The sequence below is a fragment of the Oreochromis aureus genome, unplaced genomic scaffold, assembly GCF_013358895.1.
Source record: "Oreochromis aureus strain Israel breed Guangdong unplaced genomic scaffold, ZZ_aureus HiC_scaffold_59, whole genome shotgun sequence".
Taxonomy (NCBI): Eukaryota; Metazoa; Chordata; class Actinopteri; order Cichliformes; family Cichlidae; genus Oreochromis; species Oreochromis aureus.
In genome coordinates this window covers 113874-141493 of record NW_024108957.1, presented here as the reverse complement: position 1 = coordinate 141493, position 27620 = coordinate 113874, and the positions used below count along the sequence as shown (strand labels likewise).

The following is a 27620-nucleotide window of genomic DNA, read 5'->3' as shown; positions in this document are numbered from 1 at the left end:
GCAAACAGGGGCCTACCGTGGCGCGGAAGCCGGGACGAGCAGTCACTCGCGGCTTCCCTGCGAGGCAAACGAAACACACACTCTGGCTTCTCTTCAGAACGTACAAGTCTTTTCGCCTTTACTAAAGACTTCCGTGGAGAGCAGCGCTAAAGAGTTGCACCTATTTTTGTCAGGGTCTGCCGTCTGGCTGGGCCCTCTCCTCGTTGTTCAAAAGAAATAACAGAAGAAAGCAGCGCGCAATTCCAGGGAGCTCCGCAGGCCTCTGAGGTACTGTGGGTGGGCGGAGATTTGAAGCGGCTCCCTCCCTGTGAGCACCGTCACAAGCGAGAAGTGTCCCGAGAAGGCGGCTCAGCCAGGAACCCGTAGCAGGCCATCGCTTCTCGGCCTTTTGGCTAAGATCAAGTGTAGTATCTGTTCTTATCAGTTTAATATCTGATACGCCCCCGATTCGGGGGCAACGTATTAAACCCATTTTTAGAACAGGGAGCTGAATAAGGGGCTCGCTCCGTTCGCTCCACGCATCGACCCGGTATTGCAGCGCCTCCGGGAACGGTGCCCCCTTTGCTGACCTTGTGCAAAAGCAAGAATGCCAAACAAATTAACATCTGCCAGAGAAGAGCCAGAAAGCAGCCTGAAGTCATGAACATCCTCTCCAGTCACGCCTCTCCTGTCAAAGTGGAGCTCTGGAGCAGAGCAGAGCAGGCGCGGCCTGAGAAATGCCGCTTCAGCCAAGCAAACAGGGCCTACCGTGACGAGGCGAAAGAAACACACACTCTGGCTTCTCTTCATAACGTACAAACCAAAGAAATGAAGGTCTGCCAAGCCCAGGGCCAGAAAGCAGCCTGAAGCCGCGAACGTCCTCTCCAGTCACCCCTTTCCTGTCAAAGTGGAGATCTGGCCAAGCAAATAGGGCCTACCGTGGCGAGGCGAAAGAAACACACACACTCTGGCTTCTCTTCATAACGTACAAGCCAAAGAAATGAAGGTCTGCCAAGCCCAGGGCCAGAAAGCAGCCTGAAGTCATGAACATCCTCTCCAGTCACCCTTTCCTGTCAAAGTGGAGCTCTGGAGCAGAGCAGGCGGGCCTGAGATCTGCCGCTTCAGCCAAGCAAACAGGGCCAACCGTGACGCCGGATGCCGGGACGAGCAGTCACTGCAGCTTCCTGCGAGGCAAACGAAACACACACTCTGGCTTCTCTTCATAACGTACAAGTCTTTCGCCTTTTACTAAAGACTTCCGTGGAGAGCAGCGCTAAGGAGTTGCACCTATTTTTGGCAGGGTCTGGCTGGGCCCTCTCCTCGTTGTTCAAAAGAAATAACAGAAGAAAGCAGCGCGCAATTCCAGGGAGCTCCGCAGGCCTCTGAGGTACTGTGGGTGGGCGGAGATTTGAAGCGGCTCCCTCCCTGTGAGCACCGTCACTGGCGAAGTGTCCCGAGAAGGCGGCTCAGCCAGGAACCCGTAGCAGGCCATCGCTTCTCGGCCTTTTGGCTAAGATCAAGTGTAGTATCTGTTCTTATCAGTTTAATATCTGATACGCCCCCGATTCGGGGGGCAACGTATTAAACCCATTTTTAGAACAGGGAGCTGAATAAGGGGCTCGCTCCGTTCGCTCCACGCATCGACCCGGTATTGCAGCGCCTCCGGGAACGGTGCCCCCTTTGCTGACCTTGTGCAAAAGCAAGAATGCCAAACAAATTAACATCTGCCAGAGAAGAACCAGAAAGCAGCCTGAAGCCACGAACATCCTCTCCAGTCACGCCTCTCCTGTCAAAGTGGAGCTCTGGAGCAGAGCAGAGCAGGCGCGGCCTGAGAAATGCCGCTTCAGCCAAGCAAACAGGGCCTACCATGACGAGGCGAAAGAAACACACACTCTGGCTTCTCTTCATAACGTACAAACCAAAGAAATGAAGGTCTGCCAAGCCCAGGGCCAGAAAGCAGCCTGAAGCCGCGAACGTCCTCTCCAGTCACCCCTTTCCTGTCAAAGTGGAGCTCTGGAGCAGAGCAGGCGGGGCCTGAGATCTGCCGCTTCAGCCAAGCAAACAGGGCCTACCGTGACGCCGGAAGCCGGGACGAGCAGTCACTGCGGCTTCCTGCGAGGCAAACGAAACACACACTCTGGCTTCTCTTCAGAACGTACAAGTCTTTCGCCTTTTACTAAAGACTTCCGTGGAGAGCAGCGCTAAAGAGTTGCACCTATTTTTGTCAGGGTCTGCCGTCTGGCTGGGCCCTCTCCTCGTTGTTCAAAAGAAATAACAGAAGAAAGCAGCGCGCAATTCCAGGGAGCTCCGCAGGCCTCTGAGGTACTGTGGGTGGGCGGAGATTTGAAGCGGCTCCCTCCCTGTGAGCACCGTCACAAGCGAGAAGTGTCCCGAGAAGGCGGCTCAGCCAGGAACCCGTAGCAGGCCATCGCTTCTCGGCCTTTTGGCTAAGATCAAGTGTAGTATCTGTTCTTATCAGTTTAATATCTGATACGCCCCCGATTCGGGGCAACGATAAACCCATTTTTAGAACAGGGAGCTGAATAAGGGGCTCGCTCCGTTCGCTCCACGCATCGACCGGTATTGCAGCGCCTCCGGGAACGGTGCCCCCTTTGCTGACCTTGTGCAAAAGCAAGAATGCCAAACAAATTAACATCTGCCAGAGAAGAGCCAGAAAGCAGCCTGAAGCCGCGAACATCCTCCCCAGTCACGCCTCTCCTGTCAAAGTGGAGCTCCGGAGCAGAGCAGAGCAGAGCAGAGCAGGCGCGGCCTGAGAAATGCCGCTTCAGCCAAGCAAACGGGCCTACCGTGACGAGGCGAAAGAAACACACACTCTGGCTTCTCTTCATAACGCATACAAGCCAAAGATATGAAGGTCTGCCAAGCCCAGAGCCAGGAAGCAGCCTGAAGCCATGAACGTCCTCTCCAGTCACCCCTTTCCTGTCAAAGTGGAGCTCTGGAGCAGAGCAGGCGGGCCTGAGATCTGCCGCTTCAGCCAAGCAAACAGGGCCTACCGTGACGCCGGAAGCTTGGGACGAGCAGTCACTGCGGCTTCCTCTGCGAGGCAAAGCAAACACACACTCTGGCTTCTCTTCAGAACGCATACAAGTCTTTCGCCTTTTACTAAAGACTTCCGTGGAGAGCAGCGCTAAGGAGTTGCACCTATTTTTGGCAGGGTCTGGCTGGGCCCTCTCCTCGTTGTTCAAAAGAAATAACAGAAGAAAGCAGCGCGCAATTCCAGGGAGCTCCGCAGGCCTCTGAGGTACTGTGGGTGGGCGCAGATTTGAAGCGGCTCCCTCCCTGTGAGCACCGTCACAAGCGAGAAGTGTCCCGAGAAGGCGGCTCAGCCAGGAACCCGTAGCAGGCCATCGCTTCTCGGCCTTTTGGCTAAGATCAAGTGTAGTATCTGTTCTTATCAGTTTAATATCTGATACGCCCCGATTCGGGGCAACGATAAACCCATTTTTAGAACAGGGAGCTGAATAAGGGGCTCGCTCCGTTCGCTCCACGCATCGACCCGGTATTGCAGCGCCTCCGGGAACGGTGCCCCCTTTGCTGACCTTGTGCAAAAGCAAGAATGCCAAACAAATTAACATCTGCCAGAGAAGAGCCAGAAAGCAGCCTGAAGCCGCGAACATCCTCTCCAGTCACGCCTCTCCTGTCAAAGTGGAGCTCTGGAGCAGAGCAGAGCAGGCGCGGCCTGAGAAATGCCGCTTCAGCCAAGCAAACAGGGCCTACCGTGACGAGGCGAAGAAACACACACTCTGGCTTCTCTTCATAACGTACAAACCAAAGAAATGAAGGTCTGCCAAGCCCAGGGCCAGAAAGCAGCCTGAAGTCATGAACGTCCTCTCCAGTCACCCCTTTCCTGTCAAAGTGGAGATCTGGCCAAGCAAATAGGGCCTACCGTGACGAGGCGAAAGAAACACACACTCTGGCTTCTCTTCATAACGTACAAGCCAAAGAAATGAAGGTCTGCCAAGCCCAGGGCCAGAAAGCAGCCTGAAGCCGCGAACATCCTCTCCAGTCACCCCTTTCCTGTCAAAGTGGAGCTCTGGAGCAGAGCAGGCGGGGCCTGAGATCTGCCGCTCAGCCAAGCAAACAGGGCCAACCGTGACGCCGGATGCCGGGACGAGCAGTCACTGCAGCTTCCTGCGAGGCAAACGAAACACACACTCTGGCTTCTCTTCATAACGCATACAAGTCTTTCGCCTTTTTACTAAAGACTTCCGTGGAGAGCAGCGCTAAGGAGTTGCACCTATTTTTGGCAGGGTCTGGCTGGGCCCTCTCCTCGTTGTTCAAAAGAAATAACAGAAGAAAGCAGCGCAATTCAGGGAGCTCCGCAGGCCTCTGAGGTACTGTGGGTGGGCGGAGATTTGAAGCGACTCCCTCCCTGTGAGCACCGTCACAAGCGAGAAGTGTCCCGAGAAGGCGGCTCAGCCAGGAACCCGTAGCAGGCCATCGCTTCTCGGCCTTTTGGCTAAGATCAAGTGTAGTATCTGTTCTTATCAGTTTAATATCTGATACGCCCCCGATTCGGGGCAACGATAAACCCATTTTAGAACAGGGAGCTGAATAGGGGCTCGCCCGTCGCTCCACGCATCGACCCGGTATTGCAGCGCCTCCGGGAACGGTGCCCCCTTTGCTGACCTTGTGCAAAAGCAAGAATGCCAAACAAATTAACATCTGCCAGAGAAGAGCCAGAAAGCAGCCTGAAGCCGCGAACATCCTCTCCAGTCACGCCTCTCCTGTCAAAGTGGAGCTCTGGAGCAGAGCAGAGCAGGCGCGGCCTGAGAAATGCCGCTTCAGCCAAGCAAACAGGGCCTACCGTGACGAGGCGAAGAAACACACACTCTGGCTTCTCTTCATAACGTACAAACCAAAGAAATGAAGGTCTGCCAAGCCCAGGGCCAGAAAGCAGCCTGAAGTCATGAACGCCCTCTCCAGTCACCCCTTTCCTGTCAAAGTGGAGCTCTGGAGCAGAGCAGGCGGGCCTGAGATCTGCCGCTTCAGCCAAGCAAACAGGGTTTCACCGTGACGCCGGAAGCCGGGACGAGCAGTCACTGCGTGCTTCCTGCGAGGCAAACGAAACACACACTCTGGCTTTCTTCAGAACGCATACAAGTCTTTCGCCTTTTACTAAAGACTTCCGTGGAGAGCAGCGCTAAAGAGTTGCACCTATTTTTGTCAGGGTCTGCCGTCTGGCTGGGCCCTCTCCTCGTTGTTCAAAAGAAATAACAGAAGAAAGCAGCGCGCAATTCCAGGGAGCTCCGCAGGCCTCTGAGGTACTGTGGGTGGGCGGAGATTTGAAGCGGCTCCCTCCCTGTGAGCACCGTCACAAGCGAGAAGTGTCCCGAGAAGGCGGCTCAGCCAGGAACCCGTAGCAGGCCATCGCTTCTCGGCCTTTTGGCTAAGATCAAGTGTAGTATCTGTTCTTATCAGTTTAATATCTGATACGCCCCCGATTCGGGGGCAACGTATTAAACCCATTTTTAGAACAGGGAGCTGAATAAGGGCTCGCTCCGTTCGCTCCACGCATCGACCGGTATTGCAGCGCCCGGGAACGGTGCCCCCTTTGCTGACCTTGTGCAAAAGCAAGAATGCCAAACAAATTAACATCTGCCAGAGAAGAGCCAGAAAGCAGCCTGAAGCCGCGAACATCCTCTCCAGTCACGCCTCTCCTGTCAAAGTGGAGCTCTGGAGCAGAGCAGAGCAGGCGCGGCCTGAGAAATGCCGCTTCAGCCAAGCAAACAGGGCCTACCGTGACGAGGCGAAGAAACACACACTCTGGCTTCTCTTCATAACGTACAAACCAAAGAAATGAAGGTCTGCCAAGCCCAGGGCCAGAAAGCAGCCTGAAGCCGCGAACGTCCTCTCCAGTCACCCCTTTCCTGTCAAAGTGGAGATCTGGCCAAGCAAATAGGGCCTACCGTGACGAGGCGAAAGAAACACACACTCTGGCTTCTCTTCATAACGTACAAGCCAAAGAAATGAAGGTCTGCCAAGCCCAGGGCCAGAAAGCAGCCTGAAGCCGCGAACATCCTCTCCAGTCACCCCTTTCCTGTCAAAGTGGAGCTCTGGAGCAGAGCAGGCGGGGCCTGAGATCTGCCGCTTCAGCCAAGCAAACAGGGCCAACCGTGACGCCGGATGCCGGGACGAGCAGTCACTGCAGCTTCCTGCGAGGCAAACGAAACACACACTCTGGCTTCTCTTCATAACGTACAAGTCTTTCGCCTTTTACTAAAGACTTCCGTGGAGAGCAGCGCTAAGGAGTTGCACCTATTTTTGGCAGGGTCTGGCTGGGCCCTCTCCTCGTTGTTCAAAAGAAATAACAGAAGAAAGCAGCGCGCAATTCCAGGGAGCTCCGCAGGCCTCTGAGGTACTGTGGGTGGGCGGAGATTTGAAGCGGCTCCCTCCCTGTGAGCACCGTCACAAGCGAGAAGTGTCCCGAGAAGGCGGCTCAGCCAGGAACCCGTAGCAGGCTATCGCTTCTCGGCCTTTTGGCTAAGATCAAGTGTAGTATCTGTTCTTATCAGTTTGCACTTGTTTCTCGGCCGTGGCTAAGACTGCGATCGTCTCCTTCGGGTGCTTGGTCTACTAAAAGAATCAAGAAACTACTTCGGGTTTCCCTTCACTTTGAAGGTAAGTTTTTTTACTGTTTGCCTTTTTTTGAAAATATTCTCTGTTTGTGTCTTGTTTTGTCTTTTAAAGGCATCTGTTGGCTGTGTGGTGCCTCCACCATGGCGGCCTACCATGCCGGCATGCGGAGGCACCACAGTGTGCGATTTAGCTTAATTAGAAATGAAGGAGAGTTGCCAAAGATGTCTAGATTGGATTTTTCCAGGAAATTGATTCAACAGGTGTTGGGGTTCTCACCAAATGACCTGAACTGTATCCTGACCCTCCCATTCAACAAAGGTTTTGACGTGAGCTTTTGCTCAAGCGCTTATCTGGAGGATTTCTGGATAAGGTATGAGAATGTGAAACCGCAATTTAAAGAATTTGTTGTTGAGAAACTGACTGACAACACCTTGAAAACGGTGATTGTTAGAATGTTTAATGAAACTATTAGTGCTCAAGACATTTGCTTGTGGCTGGGAAGATACTGCACAGTGAAAGGGCAGGCTATGAAGGTGAGGGATGTGGACGGAATCTGGAACTGTGCATGGAAGGTCCCCATACAGCAATGGGAAGACCCCATGGGTTTCGGGGCCTGAAACATCTCCCATCTATGATAGTCTTGGGGACAATAGAGGCTACATTCACTACCAGGGGCAGCCAAAGCTCTGTCGGAGGTGTGGGGAGCATGGGCACTTGGTGGAAGCATGTGAGGAAATCATTTGTGGGAAATGTAAGGAAAGAGGACATACGTATGCTGAATGTAGAAATGACCGTAAGTGTAATTTGTGTGGAGGAGAGGGGCATCTCTTTAGAAATTGCCCTAGGTCATTTGCAAACAAACTTAAGAGGACAAGCTTGATTGGAGAGCAAAACCTGAATGAAATAGGTAATGAGGAGGACCTGATTGATACAGCTGGGCCTGAAAATTTGATTTTGCTGCCAAAACCTGTGAGTGGAGGAGAGGAACAGGGGAGGCGGGAAATGGGGGAGGAGCATGGAGGGCCTGTCCTACCAGAAACCTTAGAGGAGGAGGTCGGACAGGTCGAAAGTGGAACACAAGGAGGTGGAAACACTTCAAGCGATAGCATCCAAGATCAGTCCCCCTGATACCCAGCTGGCAAAGAGAACTGCGGCAGAACTGTCCTCTGGGACAATTGTTTCAGGAAAGAGGGAAGACTTGAAGTACCGTCAGGGAGTTCCTCTGGGGAGGACTCTAGGGTCTTCCCTCTGGCTCGCCAAATGAGGTCTCCTTTCTTAATATAGTTTTGCAGTCAACCCCAAAGATCGTATGGTTAATGCAGCTCTGCAGCAGAGGCCGTCTCCGAGAGTCCGTAAAGGGAATAGAGCATCAGCCCTCCCTCCAGAATCGTGTGAGGTGAAGGAAGAGCTCTGTTCACGAGAAATAAATTGATGTTAGGATCCTTGAAACCTGGGCTGAGTCTTTTCCTGAGGAGAATTACCTCCCTTAACGTAAAAATGATTAGTTTGCCTTTTGTCTTACCCCTTATGGCTCTTACCTTCTCAACTATAAATGTTAGAAGTGTTAGGACCAAAATGAGAGCCCAGAGTGTGTTATCCTTTCTAAATACTGTAACGTCGGATGTGATCTTACTTCAGGAATGTGCAATACCCTTTTAAAAGCTTATAACCAGTGGCAGGACATGTGGCCACAACCATCAATATGGAGTGGATCAAATGGGAATAAGAATGATGGAGTAGCCGTTTTGGTAAAAAACCCTTTGTGCTGGTAAAGGGGAGCACTGTGGTGAGGGAAGGAAGAGCACTTGTAGTTAATTTGAGTTATATGGACAAGGATTTTAACCTCTTGAATGTTTATGGGTTTAATGATAAACATGAAAGATATGACCTTTAGAGGAGCTGCAGCCCCATTTGTTGGGAAAGGTGCCTTTAGTATTTGGGGGATTTTAACTGTGTCCTAAGTAGAAAGGATAGGAAACGAGCCAGGCAAGATTTTAAAGTGGACAAGACGTCACTCTTATTACAGGGGATGGTTAGAGATTTTAAACTAACAGACTGTTTTGCAGTAATACACCCCAGGGAGGAGGGCTTCACCTGGTTTAGTGGGGATGGCTCTAGGGCCTCTCGCATTGACTATTTGTTTGTGAGAGATGTCTTGCCAACTGATGCTAGATTGATACCCGTTTTCTTTTCTGATCACATGATGCTGTCCAGCACTATCACTTTGGCATCGTGTGTGACGATGGGGAGAGGACTGTGGAGACTTAACTGCTCCTTGCTTGAGGACCAAAATTTGATCGGCCAGTATAAGGAGCGGTATCGTGAGTGGCAGACCCTCCAGGATTTTTATGAAACACGTGCAGAGTGGTGGGAAACGGTTAAAGAAAGGACACAGCTTTTTTTAAACAGGCCGGGAAAAGGAAGAAGGCTGCTGAGAATAGACGCAGGATGGGGCTGCAGAAAAGACTACAGAGGTACTATCGTTTAAACCAATTGGGGATGGATTTTAATGACGAAATAAAAGAGGTCAAGGAGAAAATGCAGATAATTGCGGGCGGATATAAAAAGTAGGGGGGTTATTTTAAGAAGTAGGGAGAAAGAGAGAGATGAAGGTGAAAAATGCACAAGATATTTCTTCAAGAAAATTATGAGCAAATCTGGCTTCGTTGCACGACTAACAAACAAAGCCGGGCAAAAAGTTGAGACCACCGAGGAGATCATGCAAGTGATCAAGATTATTATAAAGAGTTATATGGAAAAAAAAATGTTAATGAAGAGATTATTGCACAAACCTTGAGTTTATCGACAAGACTGTTGAAGACAGTGGTTTATTGAGCCAAGGCTTTACATTGACTGAGCTCAATCAGTGTCTTAAGAGTTTTAAGAACGGGAAGTCCCCAGGGATGGATGGACTCCCGTGGGAATTCTACCGGACTTTCTGGGACATTTTGGCCGTGGACCTACTTTCTGTTTTTATAGATTTTAGCCAACTTGACAGGCTGCCGGACAGTTTTAGAATAGGGGTAGTCACTCTTGCTCACAAAGGTAAGGACAAGACCGACCTGAAAAATTGGAGACCAATTGCGCTCCTAAATTGCGACTGCAAGTTTTTAGCAAACTTTAGCAGCACGGATACGCCCTGTGCTAAGCCAGATAATTCACCCGGATCAAGCCTGTGCTGTTAAGGATAGGAAGATCACTGATAGCCTCGTATTGATCAGGGACACCATTTGTTTTTGCGAGGATAGAAACATTCGGCTAATTGTCTTAAACTTGGATTTTGAGAAAGCCTTTGATCGGATCTCGCATCAGTATCTCTTTAGAGTGCTGCAGAAAATGGGGTTTCAGAGCAGTTTATTTCTTGGGTGAAACTGTTGTATAATGGGATCAGTAGTAGATTTGTCATTAATGGGATCTTGACTGGGGCGGTGGACTTACACTGCGGTGTTCGTCAGGGGTGTCCCCTATCTGCACTTCTTTATGTTATCGGCGAGAACCACTAGCGCAGATCTTGAGAAGAGACAAAGGGATAAAGGGTTTGGAAGTACCAGGGAGTGGCGGACAAGTAGCAAAATGTGTCCTGTACATGGACGATATCAATATTTTGTGTACAGATCTGTCTTCGTGAAAAGGACCTTTGAAGCGACTGACTGGTTCGGGAAGGCCTCGGCTTCCAAGCTTAATAAGAACAAGACTCAGGTACAATTTTATGGACCATGGGAGGCTACAGGTTTGACTGGGCTTGAGATGAATCTGACACAAAACGACCAGAGGATTTTAGGGATCAGGTTTGATAAGGAAGGAGGTGGCAAGACAAATTGGTCGGTAATTATAGGAAAGTGAAGCAACAGCTGGGTTACTGGGGACTGAGAACGCTGACCTTGGAGGGCAAGGTGTTAATCATCAAGGCAGTGATTTTACCCGACTTCTCTTAGTCAGCTCAGTCTTTATCCCTCCCAGAAAAGTGCTCTTAGAACTGGAACGAGCCATTTTCTACTTCTTATGGGGTTCTAAATGGGAGAGACTTAGAAGGAGACAATGAAGAAAATGAAGGAGAATGGAGGAAAGGGGTTCCAGACCTGTATCTGTTTGTAGGAAGTCTCTACACGAGCAGCCACCTGAGGCAGGCCACGGCCCGATCTAGTAACCCCAAAACGCAGGCATGGGTTAGATTTTGGGCTGGGAGCTACTTAAGACAGAGAAAATTGATACCGGTGGATTTAAAAGTGCCTGTCTCCTTTAGTCTCCCCGGCCTATGCTGAGCTAAAGTCCTTTTAGTCTCCTTTAACTTGGAAAACGAAGACTTAAACATTTTAACTAAACACCGGTCTCTCATTTCTGTTGTGCAGGAGCGAGAAGCTGTGACTCCAGTCTTGTGACCTCTCGATTGGTGAAGCCACAGATGTGTGGCGATTGGTGAGCCGTCCGTTCTTTCGTGATAGGCTCCGGGATGTGTCCTGGATGGTGGCTCATGGGATCCTCCCAGTCAGGTCCGTGATGCACTCTCGGGGCATGTCTGCAACAGCCATGTGTCCCCGGCCTGGTTGTGGCGCGCCTGAGTCGGTGAGGCACTTGCTCTGGGAGTGCAGCGCTGCCGTGAGACCTGTGGGCAATGGCCGGCTCCTCGCAATTCCCCGTACTTACCAGCAAGGGAGGTCCTAACAGCACAGTTAGTGCTCTATGGGGTGAGCCAGGAGCAAAGGCACAAAGGAAAGACTTTGAGAAGCAGTGGCTGACTCGCTGCCATCAAAGACGCCATTTGGACCTCCAGAAACTTGCTGGTAAGCAAGCACATGCAGATCCCCGTGACTGCTCTCCGAATGGCGGCAGCAACAATAAAAGAGATCTGTGCTGCAAGCAGCAAGCCGTGGGAGCAGCCACAAAGAAGAATCGCCTCTGTGCCCATTCGGACGGAGGAGCCGTTGCCACACACAGGGAGGTCAAAGCAGCAACGGCCTGGCTCTCCGGGAGAGGCAGGTGGGAAGGAGCAAAGTGGTGAGGATGCCCCTGAGCACCAGGAGCTTGTGAAGAGACGGGGACGGCTTTTACAAATTGTTTTTATTGCTCCACTGCACTTTCTTTTAAGGAAGGGTGGGAAGAAATAAAAAGTAATCTTTTAAACTGGGTGGAATTTGAATCTTATGAGATGACTGTGTTTGGTTTCTATGTTTGAGTGTCAATAAAACTTTTCGAAAGAAAAAAATCTGTTCTTATCAGAATGTGAAACCGCAATTTAAAGAATTTGTTGTTGAGAAACTGACTGACAACACCTTGAAAACGGTGATTGTTAGAATGTTTAATGAAACTATTAGTGCTCAAGACATTTGCTTGTGGCTGGGAAGATACTGCACAGTGAAAGGGCAGGCTATGAAGGTGAGGGATGTGGACGGAATCTGGAACTGTGCATGGAAGGTCCCCATACAGCAATGGGAAGACCCCCATGGGTTTCGGGGCCTGAAACATCTCCCATCTATGATAGTCTTGGGGGACAATAGAGGCTACATTCACTACCAGGGGCAGCCAAAGCTCTGTCGGAGGTGTGGGGAGCATGGGCACTTGGTGGAAGCATGTGAGGAAATCATTTGTGGGAAATGTAAGGAAAGAGGACATACGTGATGCTGAATGTAGAAATGACCGTAAGTGTAATTTGTGTGGAGGAGAGGGGCATCTCTTTAGAAATTGCCCTAGGTCATTTGCAAACAAACTTAAGAGGACAAGCTTGATTGGAGAGCAAAACCTGAATGAAATAGGTAATGAGGAGGACCTGATTGATACAGCTGGGCCTGAAAATTTGATTTTGCTGCCAAAACCTGTGAGTGGAGGAGAGGAACAGGGGGAGGCGGGAAATGGGGAGGAGCATGGAGGGCCTGTCCTACCAGAAACCTTAGAGGAGGAGGTCGGACAGGTCGAAAGTGGAACACAAGGAGGTGGAAACACTTCAAGCGATAGCATCCAAGATCAGTCCCCCCCTGATACCCAGCTGGCAAAGAGAACTGCGGCAGAACTGTCCTCTGGGACAATTGTTTCAGGAAAGAGGGGAAGACTTGAAGTACCGTCAGGGGAGTTCCTCTGGGGAGGACTCTAGGGTCTTCCCCTCTGGCTCGCCAAATGAGGTCTCCTTTCTTAATATAGTTTTGCAGTCAACCCCCAAAGATCGTATGGTTAATGCAGCTCTGCAGCAGAGGCCGTCTCCGAGAGTCCGTAAAGGGAATAGAGCATCAGCCCTCCCTCCAGAATCGTGTGAGGTGAAGGAAGAGCTCTGTTCACGAGAAATAAATTGATGTTAGGATCCTTGAAACCTGGGCTGAGTCTTTTCCCTGAGGAGAATTACCTCCCCTTAACGTAAAAATGATTAGTTTGCCTTTTGTCTTACCCCTTATGGCTCTTACCTTCTCAACTATAAATGTTAGAAGTGTTAGGACCAAAATGAGAGCCCAGAGTGTGTTATCCTTTCTAAATACTGTAACGTCGGATGTGATCTTACTTCAGGAATGTGCAATACCCTTTTTAAAAGCTTATAACCAGTGGCAGGACATGTGGCCACAACCATCAATATGGAGTGGATCAAATGGGAATAAGAATGATGGAGTAGCCGTTTTGGTAAAAAACCCCTTTGTGCTGGTAAAGGGGAGCACTGTGGTGAGGGAAGGAAGAGCACTTGTAGTTAATTTGAGTTATATGGACAAGGATTTTAACCTCTTGAATGTTTATGGGTTTAATGATAAACATGAAAGATATGACCTTTTAGAGGAGCTGCAGCCCCATTTGTTGGGAAAGGTGCCTTTAGTATTTGGGGGGGATTTTAACTGTGTCCTAAGTAGAAAGGATAGGAAACGAGCCAGGCAAGATTTTAAAGTGGACAAGACGTCACTCTTATTACAGGGGATGGTTAGAGATTTTAAACTAACAGACTGTTTTGCAGTAATACACCCCAGGGAGGAGGGCTTCACCTGGTTTAGTGGGGATGGCTCTAGGGCCTCTCGCATTGACTATTTGTTTGTGAGAGATGTCTTGCCAACTGATGCTAGATTGATACCCGTTTTCTTTTCTGATCACATGATGCTGTCCAGCACTATCACTTTGGCATCGTGTGTGACGATGGGGAGAGGACTGTGGAGACTTAACTGCTCCTTGCTTGAGGACCAAAATTTGATCGGCCAGTATAAGGAGCGGTATCGTGAGTGGCAGACCCTCCAGGATTTTTATGAAACACGTGCAGAGTGGTGGGAAACGGTTAAAGAAAGGACACAGCTTTTTTTTAAACAGGCCGGGAAAAGGAAGAAGGCTGCTGAGAATAGACGCAGGATGGGGCTGCAGAAAAGACTACAGAGGTACTATCGTTTAAACCAATTGGGGATGGATTTTAATGACGAAATAAAAGAGGTCAAGGAGAAAATGCAGATAATTGCGGATATAAAAAGTAGGGGGGTTATTTTAAGAAGTAGGGAGAAAGAGAGAGATGAAGGTGAAAAATGCACAAGATATTTCTTCAAGAAAATTATGAGCAAATCTGGCTTCGTTGCACGACTAACAAACAAAGCCGGGCAAAAAGTTGAGACCACCGAGGAGATCATGCAAGTGATCGAAGATTATTATAAAGAGTTATATGGGAAAAAAAATGTTAATGAAGAGATTATTGCACAAACCTTGGAGTTTATCGACAAGACTGTTGAAGACAGTGGTTTATTGAGCCAAGGCTTTACATTGACTGAGCTCAATCAGTGTCTTAAGAGTTTTAAGAACGGGAAGTCCCCAGGGATGGATGGACTCCGTGGGAATTCTACCGGACTTTCTGGGACATTTTGGCCGTGGACCTACTTTCTGTTTTTATAGATTTTAGCCAACTTGACAGGCTGCCGGACAGTTTTAGAATAGGGTAGTCACTCTTGCTCACAAAGGTAAGGACAAGACCGACCTGAAAAATTGGAGACCAATTGCGCTCCTAAATTGCGACTGCAAGTTTTTTAGCAAACTTTTAGCAGCACGGATACGCCCTGTGCTAAGCCAGATAATTCACCCGGATCAAGCCTGTGCTGTTAAGGATAGGAAGATCACTGATAGCCTCGTATTGATCAGGGACACCATTTGTTTTGCGAGGGATAGAAACATTCGGCTAATTGTCTTAAACTTGGATTTTGAGAAAGCCTTTGATCGGATCTCGCATCAGTATCTCTTTAGAGTGCTGCAGAAAATGGGGTTTCCAGAGCAGTTTATTTCTTGGGTGAAACTGTTGTATAATGGGATCAGTAGTAGATTTGTCATTAATGGGATCTTGACTGGGGCGGTGGACTTACACTGCGGTGTTCGTCAGGGGTGTCCCCTATCTGCACTTCTTTATGTTATCGGCGTAGAACCACTAGCGCAGATCTTGAGAAGAGACAAAGGGATAAAGGGTTTGGAAGTACCAGGGAGTGGCGGACAAGTAGCAAAATGTGTCCTGTACATGGACGATATCAATATTTTGTGTACAGATCTGTCTTCGGTGAAAAGGACCTTTGAAGCGACTGACTGGTTCGGGAAGGCCTCGGCTTCCAAGCTTAATAAGAACAAGACTCAGGTACAATTTTATGGACCATGGGAGGCTACAGGTTTGACTGGGCTTGAGATGAATCTGACACAAAACGACCAGAGGATTTTAGGGATCAGGTTTGATAAGGAAGGAGGTGGCAAGACAAATTGGTCGGTAATTATAGGGAAAGTGAAGCAACAGCTGGGTTACTGGGGACTGAGAACGCTGACCTTGGAGGGCAAGGTGTTAATCATCAAGGCAGTGATTTTACCCCGACTTCTCTTAGTCAGCTCAGTCTTTATCCCTCCCAGAAAAGTGCTCTTAGAACTGGAACGAGCCATTTTCTACTTCTTATGGGGTTCTAAATGGGAGAGACTTAGAAGGGAGACAATGAAGAAAATGAAGGAGAATGGAGGAAAGGGGGTTCCAGACCTGTATCTGTTTGTAGGAAGTCTCTACACGAGCAGCCACCTGAGGCAGGCCACGGCCCGATCTAGTAACCCCAAAACGCAGGCATGGGTTAGATTTTGGGCTGGGAGCTACTTAAGACAGAGAAAATTGATACCGGTGGATTTAAAAGTGCCTGTCTCCTTTAGTCTCCCCGGCCTATGCTGAGCTAAAGTCCTTTTAGTCTCCTTTAACTTGGAAAACGAAGACTTAAACATTTTAACTAAACACCGGTCTCTCATTTCTGTTGTGCAGGAGCGAAGCTGTGACCCAGTGCGTGCCTCTCGATTGGTGAAGCCACAGATGTGTGGCGATTGGTGAGCCATCCCGTTCTTTTCGCATAGGCTCCGGGATGTGTCCTGGATGGTGGCTCATGGGATCCTCCCAGTCAGGTCCGTGATGCACTCTCGGGCATGTCTGCAACAGCCATGTGTCCCCGGCCTGGTTGTGGCGCGCCTGAGTCGGTGAGGCACTTGCTCTGGGAGTGCAGCGCTGCCGTAGACCTGTGGGCAATGGCCGGCTCCTCGCAATTCCCGTACTTACCAGCAAGGGAGGTCCTAACAGCACAGTTAGTGCTCTATGGGGTGAGCCAGGGAGCAAAGGCACAAAGGAAAGACTTTGAGAAGCAGTGGCTGACTCTCGCTGCCATCAAAGACGCCATTTGGACCTCCAGAAACTTGCTGGTAAGCAAGCACATGCAGATCCCCCCCGTGACTGCTCTCCGAATGGCGGCAGCAACAATAAAGAGATCTGTGCTGCAAGCAGCAAGCCGTGGGAGCAGCCACAAAGAAGAATCGCCTCTGTGCCCATTCGGACGGAGGAGCCGTTGCCACACACAGGGAGGTCAAAGCAGCAACGGCCTGGCTCTCCGGGAGAGGCAGGTGGGAAGGAGCAAAGTGGTGAGGATGCCCCCTGAGCACCAGGAGCTTGTGAAGAGACGGGACGGCTTTTACAAATTGTTTTTTATTGCTCCACTGCACTTTCTTTTAAGGAAGGGGTGGGAAGAAATAAAAAGTAATCTTTTAAACTGGGTGGAATTTGAATCTTATGAGATGACTGTGTTTGGTTTCTATGTTTGAGTGTCAATAAAACTTTTCGAAAGAAAAAAATCTGTTCTTATCAGAATGTGAAACCGCAATTTAAAGAATTTGTTGTTGAGAAACTGACTGACAACACCTTGAAAACGGTGATTGTTAGAATGTTTAATGAAACTATTAGTGCTCAAGACATTTGCTTGTGGCTGGGAAGATACTGCACAGTGAAAGGGCAGGCTATGAAGGTGAGGGATGTGGACGGAATCTGGAACTGTGCATGGAAGGTCCCCATACAGCAATGGGAAGACCCCCATGGGTTTCGGGGCCTGAAACATCTCCCATCTATGATAGTCTTGGGGACAATAGAGGCTACATTCACTACCAGGGCAGCCAAAGCTCTGTCGGAGGTGTGGGGAGCATGGGCACTTGGTGGAAGCATGTGAGGAAATCATTTGTGGGAAATGTAAGGAAAGAGGACATACGTATGCTGAATGTAGAAATGACCGTAAGTGTAATTTGTGTGGAGGAGAGGGGCATCTCTTTAGAAATTGCCCTAGGTCATTTGCAAACAAACTTAAGAGGACAAGCTTGATTGGAGAGCAAAACCTGAATGAAATAGGTAATGAGGAGGACCTGATTGATACAGCTGGGCCTGAAAATTTGATTTTGCTGCCAAAACCTGTGAGTGGGAGGAGAGGAACAGGGGAGGCGGGAAATGGGAGGAGCATGGAGGGCCTGTCCTACCAGAAACCTTAGAGGAGGAGGTCGGACAGGTCGAAAGTGGAACACAAGGAGGTGGAAACACTTCAAGCGATAGCATCCAAGATCAGTCCCCTGATACCCAGCTGGCAAAGAGAACTCATGGCAGAACTGTCCTCTGGGACAATTGTTTCAGGAAAGAGGGAAGACTTGAAGTACCGTCAGGGAGTTCCTCTGGGAGGACTCTAGGGTCTTCCCTCTGGCTCGCCAAATGAGGTCTCCTTTCTTAATATAGTTTTGCAGTCAACCCCAAAGATCGTATGGTTAATGCAGCTCTGCAGCAGAGGCCGTCTCCGAGAGTCCGTAAAGGGAATAGAGCATCAGCCCTCCCTCCAGAATCGTGTGAGGTGAAGGAAGAGCTCTGTTCACGAGAAATAAATTGATGTTAGGATCCTTGAAACCTGGGCTGAGTCTTTTCCTGAGGAGAATTACCTCCCTTAACGTAAAATGATTAGTTTGCCTTTTGTCTTACCCCTTATGGCTCTTACCTTCTCAACTATAAATGTTAGAAGTGTTAGGACCAAAATGAGAGCCCAGAGTGTGTTATCCTTTCTAAATACTGTAACGTCGGATGTGATCTTACTTCAGGAATGTGCAATACCCTTTTTAAAAGCTTATAACCAGTGGCAGGACATGTGGCCACAACCATCAATATGGAGTGGATCAAATGGGAATAAGAATGATGGAGTAGCTGTTTTGGTAAAAACCCTTTGTGCTGGTAAAGGGAGCACTGTGGTGAGGGAAGGAAGAGCACTTGTAGTTAATTTGAGTTATATGGACAAGGATTTTAACCTCTTGAATGTTTATGGGTTTAATGATAAACATGAAAGATATGACCTTTTAGAGGAGCTGCAGCCCCATTTGTTGGGAAAGGTGCCTTTAGTATTTGGGGGATTTTAACTGTGTCCTAAGTAGAAAGGATAGGAAACGAGCCAGGCAAGATTTTAAAGTGGACAAGACGTCACTCTTATTACAGGGGATGGTTAGAGATTTTAAACTAACAGACTGTTTTGCAGTAATACACCCCAGGGAGGAGGGCTTCACCTGGTTTAGTGGGATGGCTCTAGGGCCTCTCGCATTGACTATTTGTTTGTGAGAGATGTCTTGCCAACTGATGCTAGATTGATACCCGTTTTCTTTTCTGATCACATGATGCTGTCCAGCACTATCACTTTGGCATCGTGTGTGACGATGGGGAGAGGACTGTGGAGACTTAACTGCTCCTTGCTTGAGGACCAAAATTTGATCGGCCAGTATAAGGAGCGGTATCGTGAGTGGCAGACCCTCCAGGATTTTTATGAAACACGTGCAGAGTGGTGGGAAACGGTTAAAGAAAGGACACAGCTTTTTTTTAAACAGGCCGGGAAAAGGAAGAAGGCTGCTGAGAATAGACGCAGGATGGGGCTGCAGAAAAGACTACAGAGGTACTATCGTTTAAACCAATTGGGGATGGATTTTAATGACGAAATAAAAGAGGTCAAGGAGAAAATGCAGATAATTGCGGATATAAAAAGTAGGGGGGTTATTTTAAGAAGTAGGGAAAGAGAGAGATGAAGGTGAAAAATGCACAAGATATTTCTTCAAGAAAATTATGAGCAAATCTGGCTTCTGTTGCACGACTAACAAACAAAGCCGGGCAAAAGTTGAGACCACCGAGGAGATCATGCAAGTGATCGAAGATTATTATAAAGAGTTATATGGGAAAAAAATGTTAATGAAGAGATTATTGCACAAACCTTGAGTTTATCGACAAGACTGTTGAAGACAGTGGTTTATTGAGCCAAGGCTTTACATTGACTGAGCTCAATCAGTGTCTTAAGAGTTTTAAGAACGGAAGTCCCCAGGGATGGATGGACTCCCGTGGGAATTCTACCGGACTTTCTGGGACATTTTGGCCGTGGACCTACTTTCTGTTTTTATAGATTTTAGCCAACTTGACAGGCTGCCGGACAGTTTTAGAATAGGGTAGTCACTCTTGCTCACAAAGGTAAGGACAAGACCGACCTGAAAAATTGGAGACCAATTGCGCTCCTAAATTGCGACTGCAAGTTTTTTAGCAAAACTTTAGCAGCACGGATACGCCCTGTGCTAAGCCAGATAATTCACCCGGATCAAGCCTGTGCTGTTAAGGATAGGAAGATCACTGATAGCCTCGTATTGATCAGGGACACCATTTGTTTTGCGAGGATAGAAACATTCGGCTAATTGTCTTAAACTTGGATTTTGAGAAAGCCTTTGATCGGATCTCGCATCAGTATCTCTTTAGAGTGCTGCAGAAAATGGGGTTTTCAGAGCAGTTTATTTCTTGGGTGAAACTGTTGTATAATGGGATCAGTAGTAGATTTGTCATTAATGGGATCTTGACTGGGGCGGTGGACTTACACTGCGGTGTTCGTCAGGGTGTCCCCTATCTGCACTTCTTTATGTTATCGGCGTAGAACCACTAGCGCAGATCTTGAGAAGAGACAAAGGGATAAAGGGTTTGGAAGTACCAGGAGTGGCGGACAAGTAGCAAAATGTGTCCTGTACATGGACGATATCAATATTTTGTGTACAGATCTGTCTTCGTGAAAAGGACCTTTGAAGCGACTGACTGGTTCGGGAAGGCCTCGGCTTCCAAGCTTAATAAGAACAAGACTCAGGTACAATTTTATGGACCATGGGAGGCTACAGGTTTGACTGGGCTTGAGATGAATCTGACACAAAACGACCAGAGGATTTTAGGGATCAGGTTTGATAAGGAAGGAGGTGGCAAGACAAATTGGTCGGTAATTATAGGGAAAGTGAAGCAACAGCTGGGTTACTGGGGACTGAGAACGCTGACCTTGGAGGGCAAGGTGTTAATCATCAAGGCAGTGATTTTACCCCGACTTCTCTTAGTCAGCTCAGTCTTTATCCCTCCCAGAAAAGTGCTCTTAGAACTGGAACGAGCCATTTTCTACTTCTTATGGGGTTCTAAATGGGAGAGACTTAGAAGGAGACAATGAAGAAAATGAAGGAGAATGGAGGAAAGGGGTTCCAGACCTGTATCTGTTTGTAGGAAGTCTCTCACACGAGCAGCCACCTGAGGCAGGCCACGGCCCGATCTAGTAACCCCAAAACGCAGGCATGGGTTAGATTTTGGGCTGGGAGCTACTTAAGACAGAGAAAATTGATACCGTGGATTTAAAAGTGCCTGTCTCCTTTAGTCTCCCCGGCCTATGCTGAGCTAAAGTCCTTTTTAGTCTCCTTTAACTTGGAAAACGAAGACTTAAACATTTTAACTAAACACCGGTCTCTCATTTCTGTTGTGCAGGAGCGAGAAGCTGTGACTCCAGTGCGCGGCCTCTCGATTGGTGAAGCCACAGATGTGTGGCGATTGGTGAGTCCGTCCCGTTCTTTTTCGCATAGGCTCCGGGATGTGTCCTGGATGGTGGCTCATGGGATCCTCCCAGTCAGGTCCGTGATGCACTCTCGGGCATGTCTGCAACAGCCATGTGTCCCGGCCTGGTTGTGGCGCGCCTGAGTCGGTGAGGCACTTGCTCTGGGAGTGCAGCGCTGTCCGAGACCTGTGGGCAATGGCCGGCTCCTCGCAATTCCCTGCACTTACCAGCAAGGGAGGTCCTAACAGCACAGTTAGTGCTCTATGGGGTGAGCCAGGGAGCAAAGGCACAAAGGAAAGACTTTGAGAAGCAGTGGCTGACTCTCGCTGCCATCAAAGACGCCATTTGGACCTCCAGAAACTTGCTGGTAAGCAAGCACATGCAGATCCCCCCCGTGACTGCTCTCCGAATGGCGGCAGCAACAATAAAAGAGATCTGTGCTGCAAGCAGCAAGCCGTGGGAGCAGCCACAAAGAAGAATCGCCTCTGTGCCCATTCGGACGGAGGAGCCGTTGCCACACACAGGAGGTCAAAGCAGCAACGGCCTGGCTCTCCGGGAGAGGCAGGTGGGAAGGAGCAAAGTGGTGAGGATGCCCCTGAGCACCAGGAGCTTGTGAAGAGACAGGACGGCTTTTACAAATTGTTTTTATTGCTCCACTGCACTTTCTTTTAAGGAAGGGTGGGAAGAAATAAAAAGTAATCTTTTAAACTGGGTGGAATTTGAATCTTATGAGATGACTGTGTTTGGTTTCTATGTTTGAGTGTCAATAAAACTTTTCGAGAAAAGAAAAATCTGTTCTTATCAGTTTAATATCTGATACGCCCGATTCGGGGCAACGATAAACCCATTTTTAGAACAGGGAGCTGAATAAGGGGCTCGCTCCGTTCGCTCCACGCATCGACCGGTATTGCAGCGCCCCGGGAACGGTGCCCCCTTTGCTGACCTTGTGCAAAAGCAAGAATGCCAAACAAATTAACATCTGCCAGAGAAGAGCCAGAAAGCAGCCTGAAGCCGCGAACATCCTCTCCAGTCACGCCTCTCCTGTCAAAGTGGAGCTCTGGAGCAGAGCAGAGCAGGCGCGGCCTGAGAAATGCCGCTTCAGCCAAGCAAACAGGGCCTACCGTGACGAGGCGAAAGAAACACACACTCTGGCTTCTCTTCATAACGTACAAACCAAAGAAATGAAGGTCTGCAAGCCCAGGGCCAGAAAGCAGCCTGAAGCCATGAACGTCCTCTCCAGTCACCCCTTTCCTGTCAAAGTGGAGATCTGGCCAAGCAAATAGGGCCTACCGTGACGAGGCGAAAGAAACACACACTCTCTGTCTTCTTCATAACGCACAAGCCAAAGAAATGAAGGTCTGCCAAGCCCAGGGCCAGAAAGCAGCCTGAAGTCATGAACATCCTCTCCAGTCACCCCTTTCCTGTCAAAGTGGAGCTCTGGAGCAGAGCAGGCGGGCCTGAGATCTGCCGCTTCAGCCAAGCAAACAGGGCCAACCGTGACGCCGGATGCCGGGACGAGCAGTCACTGCAGCTTCCTGCGAGGCAAACAAACACACACTCTGGCTTCTCTTCATAACGTACAAGTCTTTCGCCTTTTACTAAAGACTTCCGTGGAGAGCAGCGCTAAGGAGTTGCACCTATTTTTGGCAGGGTCTGGCTGGGCCCTCTCCTCGTTGTTCAAAAGAAATAACAGAAGAAAGCAGCGCGCAATTCCAGGGAGCTCCGCAGGCCTCTGAGGTACTGTGGGTGGGCGGAGATTTGAAGCGGCTCCCTCCTGTGAGCACCGTCACTGGCGAGAAGTGTCCCGAGAAGGCGGCTCAGCCAGGAACCCGTAGCAGGCCATCGCTCGGCCTTTTGGCTAAGATCAAGTGTAGTATCTGTTCTTATCAGTTTAGTATCTGATACGCCCGATTCGGGGCAACGATTAAACCCATTTTTAGAACAGGGAGCTGAATAAGGGGCTCGCCTCCGTTCGCTTCCACGATCGACCCGGTATTGCAGCGCCCGGGAACGGTGCCCCTTTGCTGACCTTGTGCAAAAGCAAGAATGCCAAACAAATTAACATCTGCCAGAGAAGAACCAGAAAGCAGCCTGAAGCCGCGAACATCCTCTCCAGTCACGCCTCTCCTGTCAAAGTGGAGCTCTGAGCAGAGCAGAGCAGGCACGGCCTGAGAAATGCCGCTTCAGCCAAGCAAACAGGGCCTACCGTGACGAGGCGGAAGAAACACACACTCTGGCTTCTCTTCATAACGTACAAACCAAAGAAATGAAGGTCTGCCAAGCCCAGGGCCAGAAAGCAGCCTGAAGTCACGAACGATCCTCTCCAGTCACCCCTTTCCTGTCAAAGTGGAGCTCTGGAGCAGAGCAGGCGGGCCTGAGATCTGCCGCTTCAGCCAAGCAAACAGGGTTAACCGTGACGCCGGAAGCCGGGACGAGCAGTCACTGCGGCTTCCTGCGAGGCAAACGAAACACACACTCTGGCTTCTCTTCAGAACGTACAAGTCTTTCGCCTTTTACTAAAGACTTCCGTGGAGAGCAGCGCTAAAGAGTTGCACCTATTTTGTCAGGGTCTGCCGTCTGGCTGGGCCCTCTCCTCGTTGTTCAAAAGAAATAACAGAAGAAAGCAGCAGCAATTCCAGGGAGCTCCATGAGGCCTCTGAGGTACTGTGGGTGGGCGGAGATTTGAAGCGGCTCCCTCCCTGTGAGCACCGGCCACAAGCGAGAAGTGTCCCGAGAAGGCGGCTCAGCCAGGAACCCGTAGCAGGCCATCGCTTCTCGCCTTTTGGCTAAGATCAAGTGTAGTATCTGTTCTTATCAGTTTAATATCTGATACGCCCCGATTCGGGGGCAACGATAAACCCATTTTTAGAACAGGGAGCTGAATAAGGGGCTCGCTCCGTTCGCTCCACGCATCGACCGGTATTGCAGCGCCCGGAACGGTGCCCCTTTGCTGACCTTGTGCAAAAGCAAGAATGCCAAACAAATTAACATCTGCCAGAGAAGAACCAGAAAGCAGCCTGAAGCCGCGAACATCCTCTCCAGTCACGCCTCTCCTGTCAAAGTGGAGCTCTGGAGCAGAGCAGAGCAGGCGCGGCCTGAGAAATGCCGCTCAGCCAAGCAAACAGGGCCTACCGTGACGAGGCGAAAGAAACACACACTCTGGCTTCTCTTCATAACGTACAAACCAAAGAAATGAAGGTCTGCCAAGCCCAGGGCCAGAAAGCAGCCTGAAGTCATGAACGTCCTCTCCAGTCACCCCTTTCCTGTCAAAGTGGAGCTCTGGAGCAGAGCAGGCGGGGCCTGAGATCTGCCGCTTCAGCCAAGCAAACAGGGTTTACCGTGGACGCCGGAAGCCGGGACGAGCAGTCACTGCGGCTTCCTGCGAGGCAAACAAAACACACTCTGGCTTCTCTTCAGAACGCATTACAAGTCTTTCGCCTTTTACTAAAGACTTCCGTGGAGAGCAGCGCTAAAGAGTTGCACCTATTTTTGTCAGGGTCTGCCGTCTGGCTGGGCCCTCTCCTCGTTGTTCAAAAGAAATAACAGAAGAAAGCAGCGCGCAATTCCAGGGAGCTCCGCAGGCCTCTGAGGTACTGTGGGTGGGCGGAGATTTGAAGCGGCTGCCTCCCCTGTGAGCACCGTCTGGCGAGAAGTGTCCCGAGAAGGCGGCTCAGCCAGGAACCCGTAGCAGGCCATCGCCGGCCTTTTGGCTAAGATCAAGTGTAGTATCTGTTCTTATCAGTTTAATATCTGATACGCCCCGATTCGGGGCAACGATTAAACCCATTTTTAGAACAGGGAGCTGAATAAGGGGCTCGCCCGTTCGCTCCACGCATCGACCCGGTATTGCAGCGCCCGGGAACGGTGCCCCTTTGCTGACCTTGTGCAAAAGCAAGAATGCCAAACAAATTAACATCTGCCAGAGAAGAGCCAGAAAGCAGCCTGAAGCCGCGAACATCCTCTCCAGTCACGCCTCTCCTGTCAAAGTGGAGCTCTGGAGCAGAGCAGAGCAGGCGCGGCCTGAGAAATGCCGCTTCAGCCAAGCAAACAGGGCCTACCGTGACGAGGCGAAAGAAACACACACTCTGGTTTCTCTTCATAACGTACAAACCAAAGAAATGAAGGTCTGCCAAGCCCAGGGCCAGAAAGCAGCCTGAAGCCGCGAACGTCCTCTCCAGTCACCCCTTTCCTGTCAAAGTGGAGCTCTGGAGCAGAGCACGTGGGGCCTGAGATCTGCCGCTTCAGCCAAGCAAACAGGGCCTACCGTGACGAGGCGAAAGAAACACACACTCTGGCTTCTCTTCATAACGTACAAACCAAAGACATGAAGTTCTGCCAAGCCCAGGGCCAGAAAGCAGCCTGAAGCCGAGAACATCCTCTCCAGTCACGCCTCTCCTGTCAAAGTGGAGATCTGGCCAAGCAAATAGGACCTACCGTGACGAGGCGAAAGAAACACACACTCTGGCTTCTCTTCATAACGTACAAACCAAAGAAATGAAGGTCTGCCAAGCCCAGGGCCAGAAAGCAGCCTGAAGCCGTGAACGTCCTCTCCAGTCACCCCTTTCCTGTCAAAGTGGAGATCTGGCCAAGCAAATAGGGCCTACCGTGACGAGGCGAAAGAAACACACACTCTGGCTTTCTTCATAACGCATAAGCCAAAGAAATGAAGGTCTGCCAAGCCCAGGGCCAGAAAGCAGCCTGAAGTCGCGAACGCCCTCTCCAGTCACCCCTTTCCTGTCAAAGTGGAGATCTGGCCAAGCAAACAGGGCCTACCGTGACGAGGCGAAAGAAACACACACTCTGGCTTCTCTTCATAACGTACAAACCAAAGAAATGAAGGTCTGCCAAGCCCAGAGCTAGGAAGCAGCCTGAAGCCGCGAACGTCCTCTCCAGTCACCCCTTTCCTGTCAAAGTGGAGCTCTGGAGCAGAGCAGGCGGGGCCTGAGATCTGCCGCTTCAGCCAAGCAAACAGGGCCTACCGTGGACGCCGAAGCCGGGACGAGCAGTCACTGCGGCTTCCTGCGAGGCAAACGAAACACACACTCTGGCTTCTCTTCATAACGTACAAGTCTTTCGCCTTTTACTAAAGACTTCCGTGGAGAGCAGCGCTAAGGAGTTGCACCTATTTTTGGCAGGGTCTGGCTGGGCCCTCTCCTCGTTGTTCAAAAGAAATAACAGAAGAAAGCAGCGCGCATTCCAGGGAGCTCCATGCAGGCCTCTGAGGTACTGTGGGTGGGCGGAGATTTGAAGCGCCTGCCTCCTGTGAGCACCGTCACGCGAGAAGTGTCCCGAGAAGGCGGCTCAGCCAGGAACCCGTAGCAGGCCATCGCTCGGCCTTTTGGCTAAGATCAAGTGTAGTATCTGTTCTTATCAGTTTAATATCTGATACGCCCGATTCGGGGCAACGATAAACCCATTTTTAGAACAGGGAGCTGAATAGGGGCTCGCCGCTCGCTTCCACGCATCGACCGGTATTGCAGCGCCCGGGAACGGTGCCCCTTTGCTGACCTTGTGCAAAAGCAAGAATGCCAAACAAATTAACATCTGCCAGAGAAGAGCCAGAAAGCAGCCTGAAGCCGCGAACATCCTCTCCAGTCACGCCTCTCCTGTCAAAGTGGAGCTCTGGAGCAGAGCAGAGCAGGCGCGGCCTGAGAAATGCCGCTTCAGCCAAGCAAACAGGGCCTACCGTGACGAGGCGAAAGAAACACTTCTCTTCATAACGCACAAAAACCAAAGAAATGAAGGTCTGCCAAGCCCAGGGCCAGAAAGCAGCCTGAAGCATGAACGTCCTCTCCAGTCACCCTTTCCTGTCAAAGTGGAGATCTGGCCAAGCAAATAGGGCCTACCGTGACGAGGCGAAAAAACACACACTCTGGCTTTCTTCATAACGTACAAGCCAAAGAAATGAAGGTCTGCCAAGCCCAGGGCCAGAAAGCAGCCTGAAGCCATGAACGTCCTCTCCAGTCACCCCTTTCCTGTCAAAGTGGAGATCTGGCCAAGCAAACAGGGCCTACCGTGACGAGGCGAAAGAAACACACACTCTGGCTTCTCTTCATAACGTACAAACCAAAGAAATGAAGGTCTGCCAAGCCCAGAGCCAGGAAGCAGCCTGAAGTCGCGAACGTCCTCTCCAGTCACCCCTTTCCTGTCAAAGTGGAGCTCTGGAGCAGAGCAGGCGGGCCTGAGATCTGCCGCTTCAGCCAAGCAAACAGGGCCTACCGTGACGCCGGAAGCCGGGACGAGCAGTCACTGCGGCTTCCTGCGAGGCAAACGAAACACACACTCTGGCTTCTCTTCATAACGTACAAGTCTTTCGCCTTTTACTAAAGACTTCCGTGGAGAGCAGCGCAAGGAGTTGCACCTATTTTTGGCAGGGTCTGGCTGGGCCCTCTCCTCGTTGTTCAAAAGAAATAACAGAAGAAAGCAGCAGCGCAATTCCAGGGAGCTCCATGCAGGCCTCTGAGGTACTGTGGGTGGGCGGAGATTTGAAGCGGCTGCCTCCCTGTGAGCACCGTCCAAGCGAGAAGTGTCCCGAGAAGGCGGCTCAGCCAGGAACCCGTAGCAGGCCATCGCTTCTCGGCCTTTTGGCTAAGATCAAGTGTAGTATCTGTTCTTATCAGTTTAATATCTGATACGCCCCGATTCGGGGCAACGATTAAACCCATTTTAGAACAGGGAGCTGAATAAGGGGCTCGCTCCGTTCGCTTCCACGATCGACCCGGTATTGCAGCGCCGCGGGAACGGTGCCCCTTTGCTGACCTCGTGCAAAAGCAAGAATGCCAAACAAATTAACATCTGCCAGAGAAGAGCCAGAAAGCAGCCTGAAGTCATGAACATCCTCTCCAGTCACGCCTCTCCTGTCAAAGTGGAGCTCTGGAGCAGAGCAGAGCAGGCGCGGCCTGAGAAATGCCGCTTCAGCCAAGCAAACAG

At 50.1% G+C, this 27620-nt stretch overlaps 23 non-coding genes and 2 pseudogenes across 23 annotated transcripts; all 25 read left to right on the top strand.

The window, feature by feature from the left end:
• The first annotated feature begins 77 nt into the window (after window positions 1-77).
• LOC120437255 lies at window positions 78-190 on the top strand. The gene has a single exon (XR_005610955.1). It is a non-coding gene; the product is annotated as a U5 spliceosomal RNA (small nuclear RNA).
• Window positions 191-372: 182 nt separating this feature from the next.
• On the top strand, window positions 373-563 carry LOC120437294. The gene has a single exon (XR_005610992.1). It is a non-coding gene; the product is annotated as a U2 spliceosomal RNA (small nuclear RNA).
• Window positions 564-1183: 620 nt separating this feature from the next.
• LOC120437193 lies at window positions 1184-1295 on the top strand. The gene has a single exon (XR_005610892.1). It is a non-coding gene; the product is annotated as a U5 spliceosomal RNA (small nuclear RNA).
• A 174-nt stretch (window positions 1296-1469) lies between these two features.
• Window positions 1470-1661, top strand: LOC120437153. The gene has a single exon (XR_005610862.1). It is a non-coding gene; the product is annotated as a U2 spliceosomal RNA (small nuclear RNA).
• A 450-nt stretch (window positions 1662-2111) lies between these two features.
• LOC120437219 lies at window positions 2112-2224 on the top strand. The gene has a single exon (XR_005610917.1). It is a non-coding gene; the product is annotated as a U5 spliceosomal RNA (small nuclear RNA).
• Window positions 2225-2406: 182 nt separating this feature from the next.
• LOC120437264 lies at window positions 2407-2593 on the top strand. Its single transcript, XR_005610962.1, has one exon. It is a non-coding gene; the product is annotated as a U2 spliceosomal RNA (small nuclear RNA).
• Window positions 2594-3056: 463 nt separating this feature from the next.
• Window positions 3057-3170, top strand: LOC120437242. The gene has a single exon (XR_005610941.1). It is a non-coding gene; the product is annotated as a U5 spliceosomal RNA (small nuclear RNA).
• A 176-nt stretch (window positions 3171-3346) lies between these two features.
• Window positions 3347-3533, top strand: LOC120437188. The gene has a single exon (XR_005610887.1). It is a non-coding gene; the product is annotated as a U2 spliceosomal RNA (small nuclear RNA).
• Window positions 3534-4151: 618 nt separating this feature from the next.
• LOC120437249 lies at window positions 4152-4266 on the top strand. Its single transcript, XR_005610949.1, has one exon. It is a non-coding gene; the product is annotated as a U5 spliceosomal RNA (small nuclear RNA).
• Window positions 4267-4439: 173 nt separating this feature from the next.
• On the top strand, window positions 4440-4623 carry LOC120437274. Its single transcript, XR_005610972.1, has one exon. It is a non-coding gene; the product is annotated as a U2 spliceosomal RNA (small nuclear RNA).
• A 450-nt stretch (window positions 4624-5073) lies between these two features.
• Window positions 5074-5187, top strand: LOC120437259. Its single transcript, XR_005610959.1, has one exon. It is a non-coding gene; the product is annotated as a U5 spliceosomal RNA (small nuclear RNA).
• Window positions 5188-5369: 182 nt separating this feature from the next.
• On the top strand, window positions 5370-5556 carry LOC120437265. The gene has a single exon (XR_005610963.1). It is a non-coding gene; the product is annotated as a U2 spliceosomal RNA (small nuclear RNA).
• A 619-nt stretch (window positions 5557-6175) lies between these two features.
• LOC120437192 lies at window positions 6176-6287 on the top strand. Its single transcript, XR_005610891.1, has one exon. It is a non-coding gene; the product is annotated as a U5 spliceosomal RNA (small nuclear RNA).
• A 176-nt stretch (window positions 6288-6463) lies between these two features.
• Window positions 6464-6660, top strand: LOC120437157. The gene has a single exon (XR_005610864.1). It is a non-coding gene; the product is annotated as a U2 spliceosomal RNA (small nuclear RNA).
• A 14798-nt stretch (window positions 6661-21458) lies between these two features.
• Window positions 21459-21627, top strand: LOC120437155 (annotated as a pseudogene).
• Window positions 21628-22244: 617 nt separating this feature from the next.
• Window positions 22245-22356, top strand: LOC120437191. Its single transcript, XR_005610890.1, has one exon. It is a non-coding gene; the product is annotated as a U5 spliceosomal RNA (small nuclear RNA).
• Window positions 22357-22531: 175 nt separating this feature from the next.
• On the top strand, window positions 22532-22713 carry LOC120437145. Its single transcript, XR_005610857.1, has one exon. It is a non-coding gene; the product is annotated as a U2 spliceosomal RNA (small nuclear RNA).
• Window positions 22714-23162: 449 nt separating this feature from the next.
• Window positions 23163-23277, top strand: LOC120437230. The gene has a single exon (XR_005610928.1). It is a non-coding gene; the product is annotated as a U5 spliceosomal RNA (small nuclear RNA).
• Window positions 23278-23457: 180 nt separating this feature from the next.
• On the top strand, window positions 23458-23640 carry LOC120437289. The gene has a single exon (XR_005610987.1). It is a non-coding gene; the product is annotated as a U2 spliceosomal RNA (small nuclear RNA).
• Window positions 23641-24087: 447 nt separating this feature from the next.
• LOC120437248 lies at window positions 24088-24203 on the top strand. Its single transcript, XR_005610948.1, has one exon. It is a non-coding gene; the product is annotated as a U5 spliceosomal RNA (small nuclear RNA).
• Window positions 24204-24379: 176 nt separating this feature from the next.
• On the top strand, window positions 24380-24565 carry LOC120437295. Its single transcript, XR_005610993.1, has one exon. It is a non-coding gene; the product is annotated as a U2 spliceosomal RNA (small nuclear RNA).
• A 1164-nt stretch (window positions 24566-25729) lies between these two features.
• On the top strand, window positions 25730-25841 carry LOC120437190. Its single transcript, XR_005610889.1, has one exon. It is a non-coding gene; the product is annotated as a U5 spliceosomal RNA (small nuclear RNA).
• Window positions 25842-26015: 174 nt separating this feature from the next.
• LOC120437146 lies at window positions 26016-26193 on the top strand (annotated as a pseudogene).
• A 776-nt stretch (window positions 26194-26969) lies between these two features.
• Window positions 26970-27080, top strand: LOC120437229. Its single transcript, XR_005610927.1, has one exon. It is a non-coding gene; the product is annotated as a U5 spliceosomal RNA (small nuclear RNA).
• Window positions 27081-27258: 178 nt separating this feature from the next.
• Window positions 27259-27443, top strand: LOC120437290. The gene has a single exon (XR_005610988.1). It is a non-coding gene; the product is annotated as a U2 spliceosomal RNA (small nuclear RNA).
• The last annotated feature ends 177 nt before the right edge of the window (window positions 27444-27620 follow it).